General features: G+C 35.0%; 1 pseudogene across 1 annotated transcript in view; it reads left to right on the top strand.

The window, feature by feature from the left end:
• The window catches only part of LOC150100113 (transient-receptor-potential-like protein pseudogene), a 72,987-nt pseudogene that overhangs the window by 6,348 nt on the left and 41,434 nt on the right, over positions 1–25,205 (top strand). The window lies entirely within an intron of this gene.

Raw genomic sequence — 25,205 nt, 5'->3', positions numbered from 1 at the left:
ACACAAATTATGAAAAGTTTGTTTCGCAGGTTGAGCAAATTATTTTAAGAAATTTACATAGATTATAAATAATTCTACTTAATTTTATTGCAAAAAATAATCAAATTTATATTGTTCTTATATAAGTTTAATAGAAATTAAAAAATTCTTTTTAATATTCTAAAAACAATTAATACACCTTTAAAGTTTTTATATCATATTCTTATAATAAAAATTTCATGAAATTTTATGTTTTGTGGTATCAACATGAAATTGAGAATTGACCGTGAGATGCGGTGACGACATTGCCATCCATTACCATTGGAGGGTAATGGATGGCAATCACGTAGCCAATGAGGTTCTAACTGAGGCTCGGCTATTGCTATTGCACTCCTGCCATGATCAGAGCTTTAATAGCTCAATAACACCTTATCCCTACACTGTCCTCTACAGATAACGGAGAAGAAAAGAATTCTTGCTTCGCCCCTTTAAGCCAGTCCTTATAAGGACTTATGTTTCTTCATGATCCAGCAAAGTTCTTCACCAAGACAAGCAATCATCCAAACCAGCTGATCAAGCAAGCTTCAGACTACAATGAAGCAGAATTCTACAAATACAAAAGACCGAATATTCAATTCTACGCTCAGCTGAACACAGCTAATCTCACTGCCCTTCTAGGACGAGCTTAAAGCTCAATAATTCTCCACTCAAAGAACTTCCCTCTCAGACAAAGGGGAATATGAATAGCATTTATGCTTCACCCATCAAACCAGTAACGTTCTGCGTTATCTTCATGAAATCTTATCATTCAGAAGAATGAAACAAGGTAGTCGAGTTTTGATTACGAATTGTGAATTCGGGTTTTGATTATGTTTTCACGATGGTTAGGCGACGGATTTGACTGGAACGATTTTGCTGATTGGATTCGTTCAGCGCAAGGTAAGGTTCTGGCTTAAATGCAACTTTCCCAGACCCTCTCCTGTTTCCTACCCTGTGCCGGTCAGTAGTCGTCCGCCTGTAGTAGGAGATTTCGACTGCCGGTCTACACTTGGTTGAAAAAAAAGGTACAAGAAAGGTGCTGAATCACACAAGCCCCCATTAAGGTTGATTTAATTTAAATCATTGCCGCTACTTTGAGCGTTTTGCTAACGCTCGGTTTTGCTGGCAGTCCTTTGCGGCTGCGGGATTCTCTCTGCCAGTAGACCATTGATTGAGTCTACGGGACGTACGCGGACTTAAGTGTAAACAGTCCTTTTTAGAACATCATTTCTCAAAATGAGTTTCTCTGACAAAGTTATTCTTATCAGACTCGAAGCCTCCGTATACAAGTTAAACATTATTCCTAAAAGAGCAGTTGTTTGGATTTGGTCAATTCCATAGTACCACAAAACAGATACATAGACTACTCCAATACATATTCATTGGATACAATAGGCATCATTGCGCTGGGGCTATTTTCCTTGACATACCTGTGCATTTGATAAAATTTGGCATTTCCGATTACTGCTTAAACTGATCACAACTGGAATATCATTGGAAATGGTTTATCTAATTAAATCATAGATTTGTTTGACAGGCGTATGCAAATCAAGATCAACGGCATAGAATTAGCACAGAAAGGTATTGTAGTTGGAGTCCCACAACGATCCTTACTAGCACGGATTCTGTTTTTCACATACATGACTAATAACACACACAATCCATTATTATCTATTATGGCCCTCTACGCCAACGATACAGCAATATTAGCCAGATCTCTACAACCATATCTTGCCATCAAAAAACTGCAAGAAAACCTACTATTGATTGAAAAATGGTTCTCGTAATGAAGACTGCAAGATAATCCCCAGAAGATAATAGCCATGTTATTCACCAGAAGACCGATGCTTCCTAAAGGTGGACATCGTCCTGTTTAACACAAAAAAATCTCATGGCAAACAGAAGTCAAATACCTTGGTGTATCTGACCTGATTTGGTGTATTTGATCTGATACTAATATTCTCAAATTACAACGAATGCAAAATAAATGTCTACGAATGATCCTAAACGGTCCATGGTTCGTATGAATTATGCAACTCCATTGGGACACAGATGTCCCCTATATTTGCACTTTCCTACAAATTATAGCAACAAAGTTCTTTTCAAAAGCATCTGCACACCCCACAAATTGGTTCAACCAGCTGCAAATTACGAAGCAACGGATTACTTCAAACATAAAAGACCAAAAGCCATCTTAAACTCCAATTTTGATGTTTAATCTACAAGCTCGCTCAGGGCGAGCAATTGGCTCATAAATTTTTCCACTCACTGTTTCCCATCAGAAAGCGGGGAGTATGAAAAAGTATTTTGCTTCACCCTTTATGTCAGAAACGTTAATCTTATCATTCAGTTGAATGTGGCTGTTCTGAGCTCCCTGGATAACAGATGGCAATGTTGTAGCCAATGAAGATTTTAACTTAGGCTCTGCAATTGTCGTTATCCCGCCATGACCAGAGCTTATATAGCTCAATAATACGGCATTCATAGATTTTCTAATTCAGATAAAGGGATAAAGCAAGCTTATCAAGGACTCAGTCCATATACAATTTTTTTTTATCATTCAGTTACGCTACCAACAGATGAATTTCCAGTCAGTCTCTTCCCATACACACAGCAATGCGATAGCAAATACGTTAAATGGTAACAACTATGTCACAACTGATGTAAGGATGTTAATTTTTCTACCAAACTCAAATGTGCTGAATTAAGAAAAGTTAATGATTCTTTCTCTCTAACGATATTAGAAACATAAAAAAACACGATATTACAACCAGTATTAATTTTCGTCTAAGAGCGATGTGTCTGATGATGTCACAAATAGATGGAAAGAGCGATATAAGACATACACGAAAATGAAAGCCATATCCGCAATCAACCGTTCTCCGCAGACGAAATTAATGAGAGACCATATTGCAATGAACCAATGAAATGTATTAAAATGACTTGAAGAGAAACAGCTGTATGCGTCACTTGTAAACACGTGAATATGATCTTAGTGCAATGAAACCGAACATCAAAGTTGCTCGAAGTATTCTTGATTGCGGAGTGAGAAGGGGAATGGAGAATATCTGTGTGAGTCTGTACAATGCGTTTTATGAACGATTTATGTTTTAACATTCCTGGGGCGATATTTAACGGGAACATAAATCAATCAGATAGTGGATATTGCATATTTTATGTACTTTTTAGTGATAATAATAATAATATCCTAACGAGGTAGGGTAAGGGCAAGAAAAACATTTTTCGAATGGAACGAAACCAGTGTCGATGATTCGAATGAATGTCTTGTCGAAGAAGATAAAGATGCTCTGAGCAAGACATGAATGTCGAAGGTCATGTCAGCGTAACTATCCACATCAAATGAACATCAGTCTCAAGGATCAAGAATTAACAGTCTAAAGGACGATCCTTTTGATGGTCTTGGAAAGATCAAAAGGCAAACTCACCTAGGAGTCAAAGGTCAATGAGAATCGATGCATACGAATCATAAAATACTCGATACTAAAGGTCAGCGCATGACAGATTATAAAAAATAGGAATTTTATCATAATAATAAATTAAACAGCTTGTTACAAAATAATGCTATCTCTCTCTCTCTCTCTGTGTTTTCTCTCTTCTTCCAACTCTCTTCTCTATTACTTATGTTTTTCACAGGTTTTAAAGTTTTTTCATAAGAAGAAAGAACTGAGTATTAGAAAGAGAAGGCTTTCTTTTTCTTCTGCGATTCGGAGTTACGCTTGGCCGGTGTTAGTAACACTGCAAACGAAAGGAACACGTGACTTCCAACGCCAGCTCGAAAAGCGGATTTCTTGCGTAGATTAAAAGTGTCACAACGTGGTATATCAAAGTGATTTCCACACAGCAGACTGGATAAGCATCCCTGCAGGGGCGTCATTTAATATGAAAATGCCTCCTGTTGCTTCTCTATTATCCCATTATTTATTCTCCAATGAAAACAATGATCGCTTGCGGATTTTCGACTTCTCGTTATTCTTGGACCATGTCAGCACTTTTTTTTATCAGAGATAATAAATATATGAACATTACTAGCCGTTTGGTGCTCTAGGTTTATATCGAAAATTCACAAGCGATCAAAAGCTTTCATTGGAGAATATATATAAAGATACAAGAGTAATGTTTTCTATAAATAATTCACTGTCTAATATAAAAGGAGAAGAAATAGTTGTAATACGGGATGTAATACATCAATACAGTCCTACAATATTTCCTATATGACCGCCGTAGTCGCACTGTTAAGTACATTTTCTGTAACGTGATTGTTACATTACGAAATCAAGAACTGCATCGATTTAATCTCATAATTACCAACAACAATGCGATGCTAACCAGAGCTTCCCTCTGGGACAATGCGCACTGTAGTAAACAACGTTAAATGACATTTTCATTGTTTAGAAATATTCGTTTGGAATATTGAGCACAAGAAAGTTGAATTTAATAGTTTAGTTAGAAGGTCAGTGGCCCTGTTGAAAGATGCTTCTGTTTCGTTAATTAAGGGACCGCAAACTGACATTCGGGGTTAATCCTTTTGTGATAATGCACTGATTTAATTGCATCACATGAAAACAACTGACCGATAGAATATGAATTAAGATGCAGGCATTGTTTCGAACTGTACGTGGTCTCGTTTTTTTTTTTTTTTTTTCCTCATCGGCTTCATAATCTACCGTTAGTGGTAATCGAATAGTTTTGATTAACTTATTGTTCAACTGAATTCTGTTTAGATTTTTTTTCTTTGGATTCATGTTTAATTTTTTTCCTTCAAAATACTTTATGGTAATCTAATATATGTTAAGCATTTGTGGTAATTTTCATTTCACTTCTAATATGTTTGCGTTTCTTACCACAGCTTTATGGACTTTGTGGACTTTGGTTTATATCCTTTTACTTCATATTTCATTTATTTCATTAACATTTTCATTTATGGACATTTTTATTACATATCTGCATTTTCTCAGTCGCTACATTTTATAAACTTGCACCAAGCAGCTTTATTTTAATTCTCTTGTTAATACCGTGAATGGTATCGGAAACTACTTGTTACGGAATACATGATTTTTAGATTTCTTGTTATTAAAGTTTGTTATTTCCTCCTGGTTGCTATAATTTAATTATGATAGAAGTAAATTACAAATTCATTTAGTTCTTTTTTCTTGAACTTGCGAGAGCTGCGAATGTTTCTTAGCATAAACACATCACTTGTGTAGAGCCCATGGATCGAAACATCTGAACTTTTTTTCTGAGATTATTTCTCACGAGAAAAATTATTTAGTATTTGTAAATGAAATATCGTCATTCTATTAATACACTATCGAATCGCTGCATTTTTTGCTCTCTCTCTCTCTCTCTCTCTCTCTCTCTCTTGCACCGTTTGGTCTTTGTTTCCATTATCTTTCCTTCTTATTCACTATTTCTATTAATATATCAAAATGACTTTATTGCCATAGTATGTGTGAGAGGAAAAAAAGAAAGAAGATCTAGAAAGGGCAAGGGGAGAGAGAGAGATAGACTGATAGATAGATAGAGAAAGAGAGAGAGCATATTATTATCCCTTCATTCCGATTTTCTCTTAGTTTTTTTTTTCTTTTCTGTTTTTTCTTTCTTTAATATCAAGAATAAATGAAAAGTAAAAGCATTTTAAATTAAATCTAGAAAGATGAATCTCTTATGTTTTTTAAAATAGCTTTCTTGTTTTTCCAAATGCTAGGCAAACTGGAAGAGCAACCCTTGATCGCACTGAAATATGCGCTGCTCTTTTTTTTTTTTTTTTTTGAGAGTACGAAAATGGAAAAGTGCAGTCACATGGCGCAAGATCTTAACTTCAGGAATTCAGAAGTTTAAGAGAAATGTTAGACACACTAATATTTCTCTTAAACTTCTTAGCGCTTTGATAACTCGTAACTACAAAAAAACAAAACAAAAAACTGATGACATTCATCCCTTTCGACTGAACGAGACACAATGAACACAGTCAATTGGGAAGACATGTTTAAACATTGAAAATTTGGTAGTTTCCTTAGCGCTGACAAAATGTAACATTCTTACAAATAATGTGTCTTTATGTTTTTAATTTCTCTTTATATGTCGCCATTTCTTCACTATTTTCAGCTCTTTCTTTCTTTTTTATTTCCAATTTGATAGTTTTCTTTTCCTTTTTTTCTTTTTTTCTTTCTTTCATTTACTCTTCTTTCCCTGTTTTTCAGTAAAACACGAGTAATTCTAGCTGTTCACGTGATTAAACTTACAGCCAATCACTTCAAATTATTGTTTCTTATGTATTACGTATAGTATATTTGTTTTTCGTAGTATGAACAGGGTGCGCATATGTTCACAGCCATACAGAAGTGTGTCATTAACAACGAATTGGGGTTTTTGTCAATGCATATCCTAATGGATTTTGTTGATCTACATCCTAATCGATGCTAATCCGGGTTTTGAAGGCTAGAATGGTCCTACACGCACGGACGTACGCGCTAACGTATTAAGGGGATAATTACATACAAGATGTTGAGGATGTTGACTCAGTTGCGGAATTTCTTATATTAAGTTTTTATTTTTCTTTACTTTTAGCTCAATGCGTCTTCAACATCTGACATTCTTCAACGATCTTTTCTTCATCTAAACTCGTTTATACTTCCTCTTCTCGATTTAAAACTGATAGTATTTTATGATAGTTTAGTTCCTAAACTCCAATATCCACTAACAACAGACAGATTTTCCGCCATTTTAACTCAAATTTACGACTGAATCCTCCAACGTCACCAACCGTCAGAAAAAAGTGTCGGAAAAATTCTCCGCCTTCCGTTGCATACTGCACCGCATCTTCCATCTTTCCCTCCCTTGTACATCACCATCCTGGCGCGAGCGTCTTGTTTTCCGATTGGGTGCCACATTCGGATTCGAGAGACAGAGCGGCTGTTGTTGCAGCTGGGAACGAAGGATGGAGATTCTCCTCGTGCGTGTGTGTGTCCGATAGAGGAAAAGATAAGGTGGACGTCACTGAACAATCTATTTTTGGTCCGCACCTGCATTTTGTGTTCGCTTCCTTAAACGGAAGAGCAAAGCCACGAGTTGTACGTTTAAGTGATTGCGTATTGCTACAATGAGGTAGTGTTGTTCCACGTGACACTGTACTCGTGTTGAGTATGATATTTTGATATTTGCTTGTTCTTTGAAAGGATGCACACAGCGAAGATTGACAAAGTAAGGTTGGTTTTTTATTTATATAGATACAATGAAGAGGTTTTTAGCATGAACGCGGTAGTATGGTTACAATTATGAGAATTAAAACATAAAATATTAAAACATACGACTTGCGTAAATATGTTTGTCTACATGCACATTACACGCCATTGTTAAATGCGGACAATAATTATATATATTCCAAAATCAAAATGTTAATTTCAGACATCGTTCAGCGATTTGTATTATTATTATTATTATTCAAACAATACATTGTATTTGAGTGCTTTATCTTCAATAATCAAATGTTAATTTCAAACATGGCACTGACATCTACCTGACTATTCCAATAATGCGTTGTATACGAACAACAATGTAGGGTATTCGATTGTATTTTTATTCCTAGATATGGAATTTGCAGTTTCTGCATCTTCTGAAAATACCATATTACTATTCTTGATAATGTCGTTGTCGTCTTCCATAGTACTCATTGTTTGTCCACTTCAATATGAGCAATTTATTTTTATTTTTATTTTTTTTTTTGTTTATTTTCATCAGCAAAATTTGAATGATAAATTGGTCAATTTAATTCGCTGCGTGATAGTAGAAGAATAATTCGATTCCATTCTTATGACAGATAGCTTTTAGATGTGTATTGCAGATATCTAATTTATCTCCAACTGGAAGTTTGCTTACCCGTGATCCCAACTTATTAGACTGTTTGTCAAGATTCGATAGCACTTGCCAAGCGAGTCCGAATGTAGTCATTTTTATTGATTATTTTTATTCCAGTCGTGTTGTCTTATAAACTTGACCAAACATTTATTCCATAACGAAGTTTGGTATTAGTTTTATTTGTGTTACAAAGTCTTTCTCAACATTTTTGTTCTGGATTTAGCGAAAAATCAGACTGTCCAGAACACATAACACAAAGAAAATGTGAAAGAATATAATTAATGTCTGCTACATTAATTATATAATGTACTCAACAATCGAAAAACCCCATCACCTAGACAACAAACATGGTACCAGCTACGATTACATTGTCTGCCATTCTTATTCAATTAATTCATTTTCAACTTACAGCAATAACTTCAACAGACAATAATGCAAGCCCTTTAACAATCAAAATATTCTACTGCACAACAATGTGCTACTTTTATAAGAAAACATCAACCGCTGAACATCAAATTGACATTCTCGAGTTAATTCTAAATATATGCAATAATATATTCAACGATTTTTGGATACTTAATCATAATAGCCGAGATTTACTGATTTTCTGGCATATGCACTTCTTAAATAATTAGTTACCTCTAGTTAATTATAGTGATTTAATTCAGCTATGCTAAAATATTTGAATGCAGTCTGGTCTCCACCTAAATCTAAACTATATTCAATAGCCCTAAAGGATTTAACAGACTGACTTTATTTAGCCTTAACCTAATTAATCGTTTTCGTCAAGATGAATCCTCCCTTTTTAGCCTTAAAGGAAGCCTAAACCTACTTTAACAGTCTGAAAGTATTTTGATAAATGCCCAACTTTTTTAAATCTAAGAGTGTCCTTTCTAACCCAGTTGCTCCATTTTGTGTTGAAAAATACATTAATGTAAGAACACTTCCTTATTATGAATGATTAAAACATTAATATTTTGGACCGTCAACTTTTCTGCTTAGCACATAAATTGTGTACACATTTTTATGCATTCTGATTAAGAAATTATCGATTGGTCTTGTAAAAACGACCAATAATAATTTTTAACTCATGACCCATCGTTACAGTCCTCCAAAGTGAAGACTTTCATAATTATTTTCCCGGTCTAACAGTTTTTCCTTTGTCAGGAAAGTCCGAAATTTATGCAAAAGTGCAGCCCAAAAGTTGTTCTAAACTCTGTTGGCAAGTGTTCCGAATTTCCTTTTACCAACAACAACAAGTAATTAGCCTCTTATTATCCTTAGTAAGGTTATCTTGTAGCTGATAATTCTCGAAGTCACTTTCATAAAAACACAGATTCATCGTAACCATGGTAACGAGGTTAATTGATAGCAACAATGTAATAAACACTTGAAAGATGATGTATCCTTGTAAGAACCATACAAAGGGTAGGGGAAGAAATAAATTTTGAAATCTATAAGCGAATATTGACGCATGACGTCAGTGAACCATTTACCATCTGCTTGATTCCCCCCCCCCCTCTATCAATTTTCAATTATCTATCATTTTTTTTTTTTTTTGATGGGTTATTCCTTGAACCAATGTGAGTGCGGAGATAAACTCCGTATCGTCTCGAAAATCTTTATGAACAATTGCTTTCCATCGACGCGCAAGTCAGTCTTAAATTGTTCGGTTCGTAAGAGGCTGTTTTTTCCATACCGTCAATCTGGATTTAGCGTGTCAAGGCAAATTTGGGATGCGTTTATATGCGGGAGAGGATTATAATTCAAAGATTCTCTAATAAGAAGATTTGTCACTTTTTACTCCGAGATTTTTAAGGCAAATACAAGCGCTAATAAGATGATTTTTCATTGTTGCGTGATGTACGATCTCTTGACGAGCCATTTGTATTGCTAATCCTTCAAGCAGCAAACACCAAATGATTTTCTGTCTCTTGAATGTCAGACGAGCTGAGATTGAGGATGATAAGAAAGAATGAAAAATAAACGGATAGTGTCCTAATATTTTAAACCACTTCAAAGTTTAGCTTTGTGATAAACAGCTCACATTCTGTTGTGTTCGATCGTGCGTGAGTCCATTTGCATTTTTCAGTCTCCAGTCTGTCACATTCATCGATTTCATTCTTTCCTATGCGTAAAGGAGCCGTCGTAAGAAATCTAATGGGAGGATTTCGTAGACAGTTGATTAGCCATAGGGATTGACCCAATTCATCTATGTCAAGAAACTACAGGATGGCACATTAGTATTGTGTTTGGGCAAGGGGAATAGAAGAAAGGACGAATCTGTTCAAAGTTTGCTTGAACAGCTGAGGGTTGTAATCTCTGGGGAAGGCAGAGTAGGGGGGAGATTGTTCCGAACGACAGAAGTAGATGGAATAAAAGAGGAGGCAGTGAAGCTGGGTCGGTGAGTTTCAAGATGAACTGTGAAAGGGATTTGGTTAGCAGTGGTTCTTGTTTTAATGCTTTTGGAGAAGAGTGGAGGAATAATAGTGGCCAATTCAGCACAGCGCTGTCCATGAAAGTATCCATAGAAGAGGCACAAGGCAGAAAGTGAACATCTATGATAGAGGGAATGAAGTGGGTCTGTGAGAGAAGGATCACAGATTACCCGGATTTTCCTCTTCTGGATAGAATCGAGCAATCTTAGAAAGGATTTTGATGCACATTCTCAAATACGGGAGAAATATTCCATGGCTGGATGGATTTGGACTTTGTATAAAGTTATCAGCTGTAAAGGTGTGAAGTAGTGTCTTGTGCAAAAAAGTACAGTACGTTTGTTTTTTGGTGGCTGCAGAAGCTACACTTGAAATGTGGTTGTGCGCGGAGAGATCGGAGGTGCAGATCAGTCCAAGAAGAGAAATCTGATCATGCTTGGATATCTCAGTATTATTGAAGGTAAGGGGTTGGGATGCGAGAGATCAGACAGAACCGAGTTTTAATGGAATTATAGTTTACAAGGTTGTCCATGTTGCACTTGGATATAGCTAGATCTGAGTTCAGGTCCTAGGTTGTGGTAAATCTTGAAGATTCTAATATTTGAGCACCACAGTTTTATCGAAGGAAAAGGAGGAATGGAGTCTACTTTCGTCAGCAAAGTTAGGGATAGAATTGGAGAAAGATTTGGGTCAAGAGGAAGAGAGTGGCACTTCTTCATCGGTGGGGAAATATGAGGAGAGTACACCATCCTTCATGACACGTAGCGAGCGAAAAGTGAGTGAGAAAGTTGGCGACCTAGTTGTAGAGTGGGGAAGGCATAACTCTAAGATGCCAGTTGGGTGAGTAGTCCCTTGTGCCAAACCAGATCAAATGCCTTTGAAATGTCGAGGGCAACCACGTGAGTTTCTCCAAACTTCTCCATGGCCTGCGTCTATAGGCTGGTTGGTGGTAAAAGCAAGATTAATTGTAGATCTCGAGTGTCGAAATCAATACTGCTGGTCATTTATTTCTTTGTATGTCTCTAGATAGTTCAAGAGTTGGTTGTTGGTGACCTTCTCCATAATTTTTGAGAGAACAGTAGTGTGAGAAATAGTAGGTAGCTCGCTGGTTGACTTTTTCTTTTTCAGCTTTCTTTGGGATGGTCAATGTGATACAGGATACGTGTTGTTTCTGGGGCACAATTTTTTTAACACAATAAGTTGGATACCACCAGGACCAGATGCCTTGTTTGTGTTCAGGTTATTTAAGATTCTTCGGATTTCTTTTTGTCGTAAGATATGGGCGACATGAAGGAGGCCGTCCTTTGTGAAGTGGAGAGAAGTTTGCCCAGGTCATCAATGCAGGAATTGGAAGAGAAGACTGATGCAAATAAGTTGGGCTTGTCTTTTGGTTAGGTGACTACAGTACCAAATGGATGTGAGAATGATGGAAACCTGGATGCAGAAGTTGCGACAGTGGCCTTGGCAAGGGACCAAAAGGAGCTACTTCCATTTGGGCAGGAGGCGAGTTTTCTTTTTGGTAATCAACTAGTACTATGACTTAAAAATCTCGTGAAAAAAGTAAATCTCACTGAAGCTTATATGAGCGTTCTTGCGCTAAAGTGATATTTTTTTTATTCCGAAAATGATTTCTTCTCCCTCAACAAAGATTAGATATGGATCCTTGTGGTCTTCGCTATATACAAGCCAACCATTAAAAAAAAATGATTAACAAGAATCCAAAAATAAATAAATAAACTAACCCAAGGCATAACATGTATAGACTCTACAGATATTTAGAAAAATATGACATAAAAAAAGATATTACAAAAAAAAAAAACCTCTTATGATATTCCAGCAGTATAAGTGATAGTCTGTCATGGTATTTTTATATTAAGTATTATGACAAGGGAAGGGCATTTTATTTAATACAATACCAGGATACTTACCACTAAGTACCACGATAGTTGGTGAGAAATCCTATGGAATTGTATTAAGATTATAAGAGTACCATGGTACTAATTAAGTTAAGGGGGATAATAAATCCCTCATTATTTTAAAGCCGGATACGAAACTCGGAGAGATCGAAATCTAAGAGTTTCATGCCGAAGAATAACTATCGGCGAGTCCAAACATAAGTCAACACCTGGGGTTGTCGGGAAAATAGTCTCTTGGCTCTTTATAGTACCATGGTACATTTAATATATCGATACTCTTAAGAGTATCTCAATAGATACTCTTAATAGTACTTCAAGAGTACTATTAAGAGTATCTATTGAGAGATATTTTTGCTTACACGAATACTAACGCGTTTCTGTTTAGTCTTCAAGTTTATTTGATTTCTGTATTTGAATCTTCATTTTCATGATCTCCAGCGAGTCTCTGTCGATCGAGGTGATCTTCATTCATCTCGATCTTTATGACGTAATCCTTCATGCTTATTCGTTTCGGCTACGAAAATTGGCTGGCATCGTTGCTATTGTCCGACAGAATTCACCGCTGTGAATTTCAATTTGGGTGCACACTCTTTCCTTGTCCGAACACCCAAACATGAATCTCTAATTGTACAAGCGACACACCAACTCTAACGCCGATCGTACTGATAATTGTCCTACTGTCTCTATGACATTTCCGCTGAACACTCCATAAAGAAGAGTGTTCGCTTGTACAGTAAATAACAATGTTTAACTGGAACCTTAAGTTCTCTATTACAACCGTCAAAAGACTGTTGCGAAGTTACAAGAGACAATAACTACACCACAGCGCCAACTGTCAAAATATTTGCATCCGAATTACAAAGTTCATTTCTCTTCTAATTGTACGATTGGGAATAAGTCGAACTATCGTCCAGAAGGTCTCCAGATAAATATCCAGAATTTTCAGGAGACCTACCGAAATTTTCTTGCTGGCAATTGTTGGTATCTAATATATTGTAGGCTACTATAAATTTAGTTCACTTGCAATTTATATTCAATAATGTGATCGAAATTGCTATATTAACTAATATTACAAGTTCCTTTGTTAAAATAATGCGCTTTATACAAACAGTTTTAACATTAGAATGTTTTCTCATTCTTTGCTGTAGATCGAGAATTTATGACGTCACCACCCGAAGTAGAAAGCAATTTGGAGAACGAAAAACGATAAGAAACAAAGAAATGCAACGCGTTAAAAGACAATGAGAAAGATATTATCTGTAGAACATAGATCTGACCTCTTAGAAGTCATAATTTATCAGGAGATAATCCGCATGTCAAACAAATTGAATAAGAAGCCTGCGAGGAGTGCAGTTCTGAATTGGGTCAATTATACGATATTTGTAATAGAATATCAAAGTTTAGAGAAACAATAATATAGTAAGTGACATAATAGTGTCTGGGTGTTTTTTTAAAACGAAATGATACGCAAAATATGTTAATTTTAGTTTTAATAATCATTACCACTCTATTGTTGAGCGCATGCTTAGTTGTTGACATGTTGGTAGCGTGAAAGTTACACGAGCTTTTAGCTTTTTTTAATGTTGAAAAGGGACTTCAATTTAGGTTGTTAGATTTATGAAGTCTTTTCATTTTAACTTACTTTGTAGCTTGTGAAGTCATCACCTTACCGAAGTCTCGTAAATCCTCATTTCTTTTGTCCGTAAAGAAACAGCTATTATCTCCCGAGTTTTGGATAAAATGGCAGCAGTTACTTTTCAAAATTTATCGCTACATCAAAATACATTCATGAGGTAGTTATTAATTGCAGAATGACTTTAACCGCCCACCGTCTAAATGGTGTAAATACTTTAGAAAAAATTGTTGTTGTTTTTTTTCAGGAAGAATTACTTGGCGTATACTCAATAAACCTAAATTCATATAATTCGACTTTGTATTGCTTTCGCCCAAGAGACCCAGAAGGCAATAAGATCATTTATAATTGAACGTATACAAAGAAAAGAGGAATAAAAGTCTAAGAAAAAAGAAAGAAAAAAAAAACTTAAGACTTCGTGGTTATTTCAAAACAGGAAAAAGTGCGCACGTTATGAGAGCCAAGGTTACTCTTTCATAAATTAGAATGTGGCAGCAGTCTGTCTTCTGGAAGAAAGCCAAATGCTCGCTACTCGTGAGAAGTTTGTCATCCAACAAAAGCAAGTGGAAAATCTCTGTGATTAATTATCAACATAGAAAAGCAAAATTTTATATATGTTTTTGTTTTGTTTTGTTTTCTTTCTTTCTTTCTTTCTTATTTTATTTATTTTATTTTTTTTTGATGTTATTGACCGTAACCATAGTGGGTGAAGAAATGTTTAACATATTTAGATTTTTTTCGTATTATCTTTGTGTATGTATATTATCTTAATATTGCTACTATTCTTATAGTACTACAAGAGTATTATTAAGAGTATCTATTGAGAGATATTTGTGTGTGTGCGTGCGTGCGTGTGACCACTATCAAATTTCAGGAATTTAAATTCGTGCAATACAGTACGAAAACGAACACAAAATTGTATCCAGTGATTTCTTCAATTTAGCAGTTTGAACTTTCAATGAAGTATTTCAATGGTAATTTCTGGTACTTTTTCAAGAAAGTGTCCTTTTCTACCTTCTTGTAACCTCACTGAGGGACAGTGCAGACACATTTTCGTCTAAAACAATAATTACTACACTGAGGAATAGCCTACGTCTCCATTACTTTTTCTTGGATAAAAATAAAGACAAACTCTCAAAACAGATCAATGAACTCAATTGTCGCTGAACGTAACGGGAACATTCCCACCGAGAACGATTAACTGACATCTTTTGTAAAAGATTATTTTTTTAATTTGCTTTCAGAACGTCCCATTTACATTCAGTCGACGTTTTTTCGATTGTTTAGAACAGATCGTTCTGTTGAGTGATGACGCCAGTATTATCGTATTGTGATTATTAGCTTTGTTCGTTATGGGGGTTTTCGTTTACATTCTTGTCCAAATGAAGCATTCAGTAGAATAATAATGATGCTGAATTCGGATTTAAGGATTGAAGTCAGGTACGTCATTATGAACTGGCGATATCGATGATAACATCTGACCAATCGCTTATTGCTAATCCATATTTATTATGCTACAAATATCGAATATTTTAGTAGCAAACATAACATTTAATTTGTTGCTTGTTTTTTAATCTATCATGACCAGATTGTCTTTTTATTGGTCATTTTCATTAGTCGATTCTTAGAGAAAAGATAATACGTTTCTACAATAAAGATATATTTATTTCATTTTTATATTACTAACCGAATTGATTTGACCTATTTTGGATATTTGCATAAAAATGCAAAATAAAATAAAAAAGCTCAAAGCAAATGAAAATTAATCGACACATTTTAAATATTATTAAAAATACCAACTTTCATCGAGATTCTTTTAGAATGATTCTCTTACAGAATAAGATAGATGAGTTGGCATAACTAATTCATGGGATTTGTTTACACACACCTACTGATCCAGCATGATGAATTTCACTAATCTACGCCATTTTGTTTATTTTTGCGTGTTGCAGATCTAATTTATTTTTATCGTGTGATACATCAGATATGCTCAAAGGAAGAATTTTAAAACAATGGACAGACAAGGTTTTAGCTTTTTCTATGAAACTTAACTCAGGTTGATAATTTAGTTTTTAATTTCATTTTATTTCTTTTAACAATAATAGTGTAAATTATATTTAATTTTAAATTTTAATAAACATCTTATATATAAATTTAAATTTTTAAATCAGCTAGAATAAACTTAATATACCTTTTAATATTTTATATTAAACTATTACAATTAATTCGAAGAAACTACTGTTAAATTTTGAGAATCCCGTGTGGCGGCCGGGCTAAGAATAGCTCTACTGCAGCCCATGCATGTCGTAAGAGGCGACTAAAATGGACGCAGAGTTTTGCGCTCTCTTAGGTTTCTTCCGGAATTTCGCTCCCGGTGAGGGGGGTGGCTTAGATTTCGGTAAGGGGGGGTTTGCCCTGAGAGAGCATTTTGAGTCTCTTGGGAGGGTGTTCTCCGGTGTGGCCTGTGAGAGGCCTTGTCGGTGGATGCTTTTCCCCTGAATATGAGCGGTTCAGCTCAGTGGTGGGGGTGCCAGTCACTGAGTGGAATCAGCTCTGAGTTGGAGACGGTCTTTCGGCTACTCGTAGGTAGTGGTCCGGAGGATCGTCTTAATTTTTAGAGGTGGCTTTACTTAAAAATCCTCACCGTAGCTCATGTATGTCGTACGAGGAGACTAAAATGGGCACCCACGAAGGGGAATGGTTGTCAATGCTGTAGCTAATGACGTTTTAACTGAGGTTCGACTATTGCTGTTACCCTCCTGCCATGATCAGAGTTAATAGTTCTATATTACCCCATCTATACATTTTCTTATACAGATAAGGGAATATGAAAAACATTCTTGCTTCACACATCTAGCCAAAAAAAAAAAAAAAAAAAAATCTGTTAAATTTAATGCTGCAATTCAAATACCTGTTACAATAAATTAATATTTATGCAATAAATATTACAATAAGTACAGCGGATTGCAAGCAAAATGAACAACACAATACCATGTATTGTGTTGTTACTGTGAAATACTCGTTTTTTTTCACTAAATGAGAAGATATGAAAACTACCTTTAGGTATTACATAAATACATCGCTGTGCACATGCATTCAAAAGATATTCATACTATCCAAATCTGCATTTTAGGTGCCATGGCAACTTTCGACCCATTTTCTACTTGGATGTCCAGATAATCGCATGCTTTATTTTGAAAAAAGTCTCTATGTAGTTAAGCTTTACGTCTGTATTTATAAGATATATTTGTATTTATATATCTGTATTTATCATTCTTGGTCCCAGAGTATTCTTGGTCTAGCTCCCACTGACAAGACCTCAAAAAAGGTCGAAACCGGTCTGGGTAGTGACCTCCCCCATAATGTATAACATCATACATCTCCTAAGAGATGTGTTTTACATTATGGGAAAATACTAAGGACAGTAATCGGCTAATGGATGCAATGATCGTAGATGAACGCAATGTAAAACCGCTAAATTAACACGTGTACGACAAATATGAAAAAAAAAAAAAAAATTCAAAACTCACTTCACTCTAGTCATCTATGAGTCTAAGAGCTACAGTTGTCAATCATCATAACGGAAGTCCCAATTGCAACTCTAGCACTTAGCGTGTGTATTAATTTACCATATAATTTTTGCCTCAATTTAGTGTTTATAATGTAACATTAAATTTTCAGTTATTTAATATGCTATTTACATATATACGGGGGATTCCCAAACAAGAAAAACATTGGAAGTATTTATTCATTATTTTTTAACAGATTTTGCTAAATTAATTAACTCTTCAGAAATAGTAAAATTTATTAAAATAGTAAAATCTGTAGCTGATAAATGTTTCAATTTTTCTTTTGTCAAAAGGAGTCCATTCATCAAGGGAGTTTGTAGTTGATTTCGAATTTTTTTCTTATTTATTTTCCCAGCTCAAAATATTCTTTCACTTGCTGCTGATGAATGAGGGAGGCACAGTACAGCTTTAACTAATGTTCTTAAATTAGGAAACATTTGTTCACCTACAGCATTTTTCATTTCAAAAACTTTATTCCAAAAACCCATGAATTCTTGACCTTTTTTCAACGCTTTTACACTCTTCAAAGTTGCCATTCTTTATATACATTTTCTATGTCTAAAAACCAAACATTGTTGGCTGGATTTCTCTTTTCAACGGGGTCCAAATTACGCTGTGAATCAATAAAAGGTGGTTACTCATATTAAAATATTTAATTTTTCCACTTCTTTTCATTGTTGTAATGCTCTTATAACGCCGAGAAGTATTTGAATAGCGAATAATATATTTTCATTCGCTAATACCAGTCCGATTGCGTGAGTATGGGATCGGAGGTAGAAGGTTAGTGAACAGTGAGAAGGGGAGAAGAAAAAAAAGCGAAATCATGCTTGTGTCACTGAATGTCACATATGGGGAAGTAGGAGAAGAGAAAAATATTAAACTCATATGTCTAACTCTCATATTGTTATTTTAATTATTATTATTTGGAAGGAAGAAAGTACTAGATCTGTTGGAAAACGTACTAGAACACTAAAAATTTATAAAAAGTACTAGATCTAGTATGGTACGAAAGTACTTGGTGAGTTCCAATTTCCAAAGTCACATCTTATAGTCCTTATAAGGACTGGCTTAAAGGGGCGAAGCAAGAATGCTTTTCAACTTCCCCGTTATCTGTAGAGGACAGTGTAGGGATAAGGTGTTATTAAGCTATTAAAGCTCTGATCATGGCAAGAGAGTAACAGCAATAGCCGAGCCTCAGTTAGAACTTCATTGGCTACAGCATTGCCATCCATTACCCTCCAAGGGCATTAATCACCGTCTCACGGTCGATTGAACCCTTCCAAAGTCACATAATTAATTACTCGAGAAATATAATGATTCGTATTTATAAATTGTGGAAGGTGTGTAATGATTTTTGTGTAAATATTGTGATATATACAATTTATTCTCATCTCTCACTTTAAAAAATCAATATAATTATATTTTTCATCCAATTAATAATATAACTTATATTTTACTGATACTAACATTCCTTGAAATAAATAAAATATTTTAAATATTAAAAAAAATAATTCTATAACCATTTCATAACATATTACAATAAAATTATGAAAATGCTTTATTTAATTTAATTCAATGTATTAACGATATTAAATAATACAATCAATTATTAGTTAATTTTATACTTTAATTGAGCTTGGCAAACATGAAATAATTTTAATAATCCTTTATTCCAATAGGGTTGTGTAAGTTTGTTTTTATGCACCGGATAAAAAAATCAGTTGGTTAGAAACAAAGATATGTAAATTCCATTTTTTTGTAATTCGTTAGTTGTATATAACGAATAAATAAAGGCATTTTTTCCCTAAAAATTCAGTTTGCTTTTGTCTATAATGAACTTAAATAAAGCATGGAGTGGCTATACTTAGTGTGTACGATCGTAATATTGAACACAATGTGTTACTTTAATCGACAATTTAGTTGTTCAAAGAAAATCATAATACACTGAATATATAAGGGAGACTTCGTAGAGGAAGATGCACAAAGAAAACACGAAGGTATCAAAGCTGGAATTAATAACCCAGGTGTTCGGAGAATATTCAGGTGAGAAGTGAAGGATACTATGCAAAGAAGGGCACACTCCATTTTGTTGTCTGAGGAACTTCAAACTATTCCAACATGTAGTAGTCTTTCTATGGTATCTCCATGATATTGAGCTACAAATCACGCTACAAACCTTTACGGATGAATAGACAGATGGAAGAAATGGAGATGCCTTTTATCTTTGTGCACAATCTCAAATATGAATTTTAGTGGTGGAGATATGATGGTCTGGAGATGTCTCTCCTTATATCCCCCCCCCCTGTCTGGTTGTTCTTCATGGAAGGATGCTCTCCTACGGATGTTCAAACGAGAAGGGGCTACTTGCAGAGGAAGAGGAATTTTTTCAGCGAGTTTGAATTTGAACTGACTGCTGAGGAGTGTTTGACTAATTGCTGCGTTCGTTTCAATTGATTTGGTAAAGAGTGGGAGGAACTGTCGATACAAATTCAGATGGACAACGAATATCTGTTTCTGCTACTAAATGGAAACAGAAGTATGTGTGAAAGTGGGGAGCACGTGTTGGTGATGGGGCATTACTCACTCTAACTGTTCTCTTCTGTGGATGCAGGCAGAGAATTGTGCAAACACTTAACTCAGATTATCGCTTATTAGTGGAGGAGAAGCTTTGAATAGTGAAAAGTGATCTGAGTTAAAAGAAGGCGCACGTACTATCCGTGCGTGTGTGTGTGTGTTTTATATTTGCCCTCTGTTATCCACTATATATGTTGTACCTAAAAATCTAAGTTTGTTATTTCGTAACAGAGCAAAAATTACCGTTGCAACATTAATCATGGATTTCATTTTTGTTTTTGTTTTATTTATCGAACTCTTGAAGAACTGAAAATACTCGCCGCAGAGATAATTGGGAAATAATCTCATCTCTGTTTTCTGTTGCTGAGCAACTACATGTACAGTACATTTTGTAAAATGTTAAAGGATTGCTTCAAGAATAAAAACGGATATCCATTTGTTACCGGGCAACAAATGAATACAATTCACAACGTTTAAACTATTGTTTTGGAAAAACAAAAACGCGATATATTCGTTTCTTGTTGCTTGACAACAATTTACTCTAACAATAGAGAAGCGTTGCCAAGTTGATGGACACGTTTGTCTATTTCCTGTCTCTGGTCAACCAAGTGCATGTTAACAATGATGAATTATTGCAGTTCACAGATCTTTCCAAAAGAAAACTGAAGAACTTCTTGAGATTCTCTTTTTTTACCCTACGTCCCCATAACGATATATCTTTTAGCAACGTTTCAAATAAGTAAAAGAAGTTAAAGATGCGGTTATTGCTTTTTCGTGAACTCAGTTTTCAAAAAAAATTTTTTTTTCCATTAAAAAAAATGATTACCTAGAAATCCGTGCATCAACATACACCACAAAAATTCCTAATAGTTACCGGATTGATTTATCGATCAGTAGTCTGTAAATTCATGTATGCTTTGCAGATCTGCAACCTGCAGCATATACCTGAAGGTTTCAAGACGATGCAGCATCTTTCGAAAGAAAAGGAAAGAAATATATAACCATTTGAATATCGACTTATAAGATCCCTTTTAATGATTTTAAAAATGTGCAGTAACTGACTTAAATTTAAATGTTTAAAAGTCTAAATGTGTTTATCACTAAAAAAAAACTAAAATTAATTTAGAAATAATTAAATAAAGCATTTATAAACGCAATAAACACATTTTATTTTTTAAAATAGAAAATTAAGTGATATAAACTATTTGACAGTTAAATAAAATTTATATCATTCTATTTAAAATAAGAAAAAAAAAAAGATTTTAATTTGAATTTTCCGGAGAAAAAATTGTTCCACTTATCAAGAAAGTTGCACTTTTTAGTTTTTTTTTTTTTTATTAGGAGGCAAATATTTTAAATCTCTTGCGAGATTATGAAATGTGCATCGCGTGTCTGTTGTATAATTGATGCAGGAGAGCATTACCAGTGACGTCATATCCTCTCAGAAGACCCTTTCACAACTTACAAATCTTCTGTAGTTTGTTGCTAACTTTTAAATTGCTTCTTTTCAAGTCACATAAAGATTTCTGCGAATTTTATCTCCTCTTACAATTACTTTTAATCAAGTCATCGTCTCGCTTTCTTCCTATCGAAGATCCTTTACACGATCTGGTTTCTCCATTTGATGCTGCAAGCACCAGATTTCTAATGAAACTCAACCGTTTTCCGATTCTGTCACTTGACAGTTTGCTGTGGTCGTTCTGCGAGACGACTTCCGTCTTCGTATTGATTAGACTACTGACCATGAAGGCAAAATGCAAGGTGATATGTCTCAACCACAAAACACATGTTAGGTGCGATGAAGAGAAGGCAATGTACACCAGAGCAGCAAGATGACCGATGCTAGATTTAATCACTTACTTTGGTTGATGATACACATGGCATCGTCCAATAGTTGATCTTTTAATTTCACGAAATAAGTGCGTGCGCTATCCAGAAATAAATTATTTCCCATTATTTCCACATGTAATGAAACAAAGATGATTTTTTTTTACATCTTTATGTTGAAATATGTTTTATAAATGTTTAGTCCAAATCTTGAAACAGACACTCAGGATATGCTTACATTAGCGGAAGGAGGAAAGCAACTGATAATTCTTTTTCCTTTTTTTTACTTACAGTTCAACACAATTGTTGTATTACTTCTTAGATTAACAGAACATCAGCGAGTGTCAAATAAAACCTAGTAAAATGCTTTATTTAAAAAGGTCACATGGGACAGGGACAATCGTCTCGTGCTTCAGGACGGACACTGGAATTTGCTGCATGCTTCTTGTTTATGTATCAGATATACACATAAAGGACAGCCAATTAGAAACCTTTATGCAGATGCCCGTATACGACGTCGCTTATGTGATGCCTATGCAAACTACGTGGTCAAAATACTTGTTCTAGCCCACTATTATTATTGTGATTGCTCACAATAATAACAGCAGAGTTGACTGGTTTCTCAAAAGATAAGATATCACGGGTGTTTAATGGGTTGAAAACTAATGCACATTATTTGTCTAAGAGGTTGAACTGTCTGTCAGGAACAACATCTGTGTTGTCTGACAAAGCTTACGGACAAACAGAACTTTCTGTGTTCAGCAATTAACCGAAGCATTTAATGAAGGCTGTTCCCTATTCATACCTCACCGAACTATGCGCTTGGAATTGGAAAGGATCGGTATTGCAGTCGCATGTCTCTACGGAACCCACTGATATCTGGAAAAGAACAAGAAAGTTTGTCTACAGTGATGTCAGGTACAACATAAATGGACATCGGTAAACTGGAAAAAAGTTATGTGTCAGATGAGTTACTGTACACCTTGTCCTGTACCGACAGGGAGTTTGGAGGGAGCCCCATGAAGCAATGAACCTAGCTTGTGTTGTAAACACACAAAACATGCCCTGTTCTGTGTTTATAACACAATGTTGGCATGTTCTGTTGGTACGGAACAGACACCCTGGTATTTATGGAAGGTTGGGTGACATCCAGTATATATCTAAAGATTATTGCAGATCGAGTCTATCCTGCAATATTGATTTTTATCCAGCAGCTGACGGTCGTTTCATGGATCAAGAAATCCGGGAGCAAAGTTCTCTTCCGTGGAATCGGAGCCAGTTAAAGGACTGTCTGTTGGAGACGTAGATTCAATCCAACACCTTATGGAATCCATGACAAACCGCATGTGTGCTGTAATTCAGACTAAAGGACGTGGAACATGGTATTAAATAAAAGTTTCTAATTCGGTGTCATGTAGTTATTTATAACTATTTAATTGGGATTTTCACCTATTTATATTACATAAGACATAATTCTGTAAGCGTGATATAATAATAATAATTGTATCACTCATATAACGTTCACGACATGGTTATGGATCCAATTTTTATAAAGTATTTAATTAAGAAATTACGTGAAAGTTAAAATTATTTAACAATAAATTTACATTTCTTTATTACAATGTTTCTTCTAGAAGAGTTAAGTGGCGATAGGCGTTACTATAGATGGAATACGCAATTGATTTTTATTGGATCTTCGCTTAAATAGAAGCCCATTTTAAATAATCTCACAAATTACCACTTTTCAGTGTGTTCTTCTGATGGCCAAACTCACGAAGAGCACATCACAATTCGAATGTAAATTATAAAAAAAATTATATCACAGCAGTAACATGCGTAATATGAATATATGATATTTTAATTAATGATAAATTGTTTGTGAATGTTAAATACACTGGTTTCCATAAATTAAAGAACAAAGAGGAAAAATCGTGATAATTCAAAAACTGTATGACTAATTTTTATGCAATTCGATGACAAGCAGTATTATACGATATGTTAAACACCCATAAAAATAGGAAATAAATAGTTTACTTCAGTAACAAACAGGTACATGAAGATAATGGTTATAATAGTCAAAATTAGATTGTCAAAGTGCCTCAATAAAGGATGTGGCCCCCCTCACAGAAATACTGAACTCGCAACGACGTTCCATAATGTTTGGAATGGTGGCCAGGAGCTCCTTTGCTAATAACAATTATTGCACCTGCAAAGTGCTCCGAATTCCTCAAGGTTTTTTCCGATCATCAACAAGCCCTCCAAGAGCATCCCCCACATGCTCATTACGGTAGTAATCATAACGTACGATAGTCTCGTCTTGAAGACATTGGTACATGAGAATGCTCGATGAGGACGAATATTATCATCTTGTAGGATAGATAAGGATGAACATTATCGTCGTGATGGATAAAGGATTCCCCTATCGCAACCGTACGGACAAACACAGGGATGCAACACTTCGCTTCCATTAAGTTGCAGCATTCATGGTTCCGCTAGGAAACGCGTGACTATCCGCCTGAATTCATCGGCTAAACGATGTCCGGCAATTGTATGCAAGAATTTTGTTGTCATAACATGTTTATCTAGATTTTTTTATGGAAAACAGTAGAGAATATATTCTGTTTGAGATTTTAATTTTAATTGTAAAATGGATTCGAATCCCTCTATGCCAGGGGTCGGCAACCTTTTTAGACTCACGGGCCACATTCATCTTTTATTTTTAATAATCGGGCCTCAAGCGTAGCACGAATAACGGATTTATTATGAATAGTTTGCATCTTAAATATGTTTTGCTGAGCAATCAAAGAAGCTTGCACTTTATTTATTTGATTTTTTTCAAGCTTCACAGTTGAAATCCTTGTATTGGCTTTCATGCTGATTCTCGTACTGACGTCTGATATTATATTCTTTCATAACATCATCATTGAACCTTCTTCCTTCATCTGTAATTTTACATTTTCTTGAACATATTTTTGAAATTATTTTTAAGAACTATATATCTGAAATTAAAAGTTGTTGTTATTGAACTGTATTTGATCTGGATCTGGCAACGCGACTGCAAAAGTGGGACAAAATGTTGGCTGAAGTTACATTTGTTATCCCCACTCATGATGACTCACATGGTTGACTCGCGCCAAGTTGCACGACAATCACGAAGTATAGGTATAAAATTTATTTTTAATTTATTATTCATATTTTAAAATGTATTATTTAAATAATTCAACATACAGGCCACATGCCATATAAGTATGGTCAACCTTTTATGGGCCGCCAAAAATACACGTTTGGGCCGCATGCGGCTCGCAGGCCGGCGGTTGCCAACCCCCTTGCTCTAGGCCATTAAATCCATCTGCTTTTG

Source organism: Typopeltis vanoorti, chromosome 13 (assembly GCF_054136105.1).
Source record: "Typopeltis vanoorti isolate ZY-2024b chromosome 13, IOZ_Tvanoo_1.0, whole genome shotgun sequence".
NCBI lineage: Eukaryota > Metazoa > Arthropoda > Arachnida > Uropygi > Thelyphonidae > Typopeltis > Typopeltis vanoorti.
The sequence above is the reverse complement of the archived record's forward strand: the minus strand, read 5'-3'. Positions and strand labels throughout refer to the sequence as shown.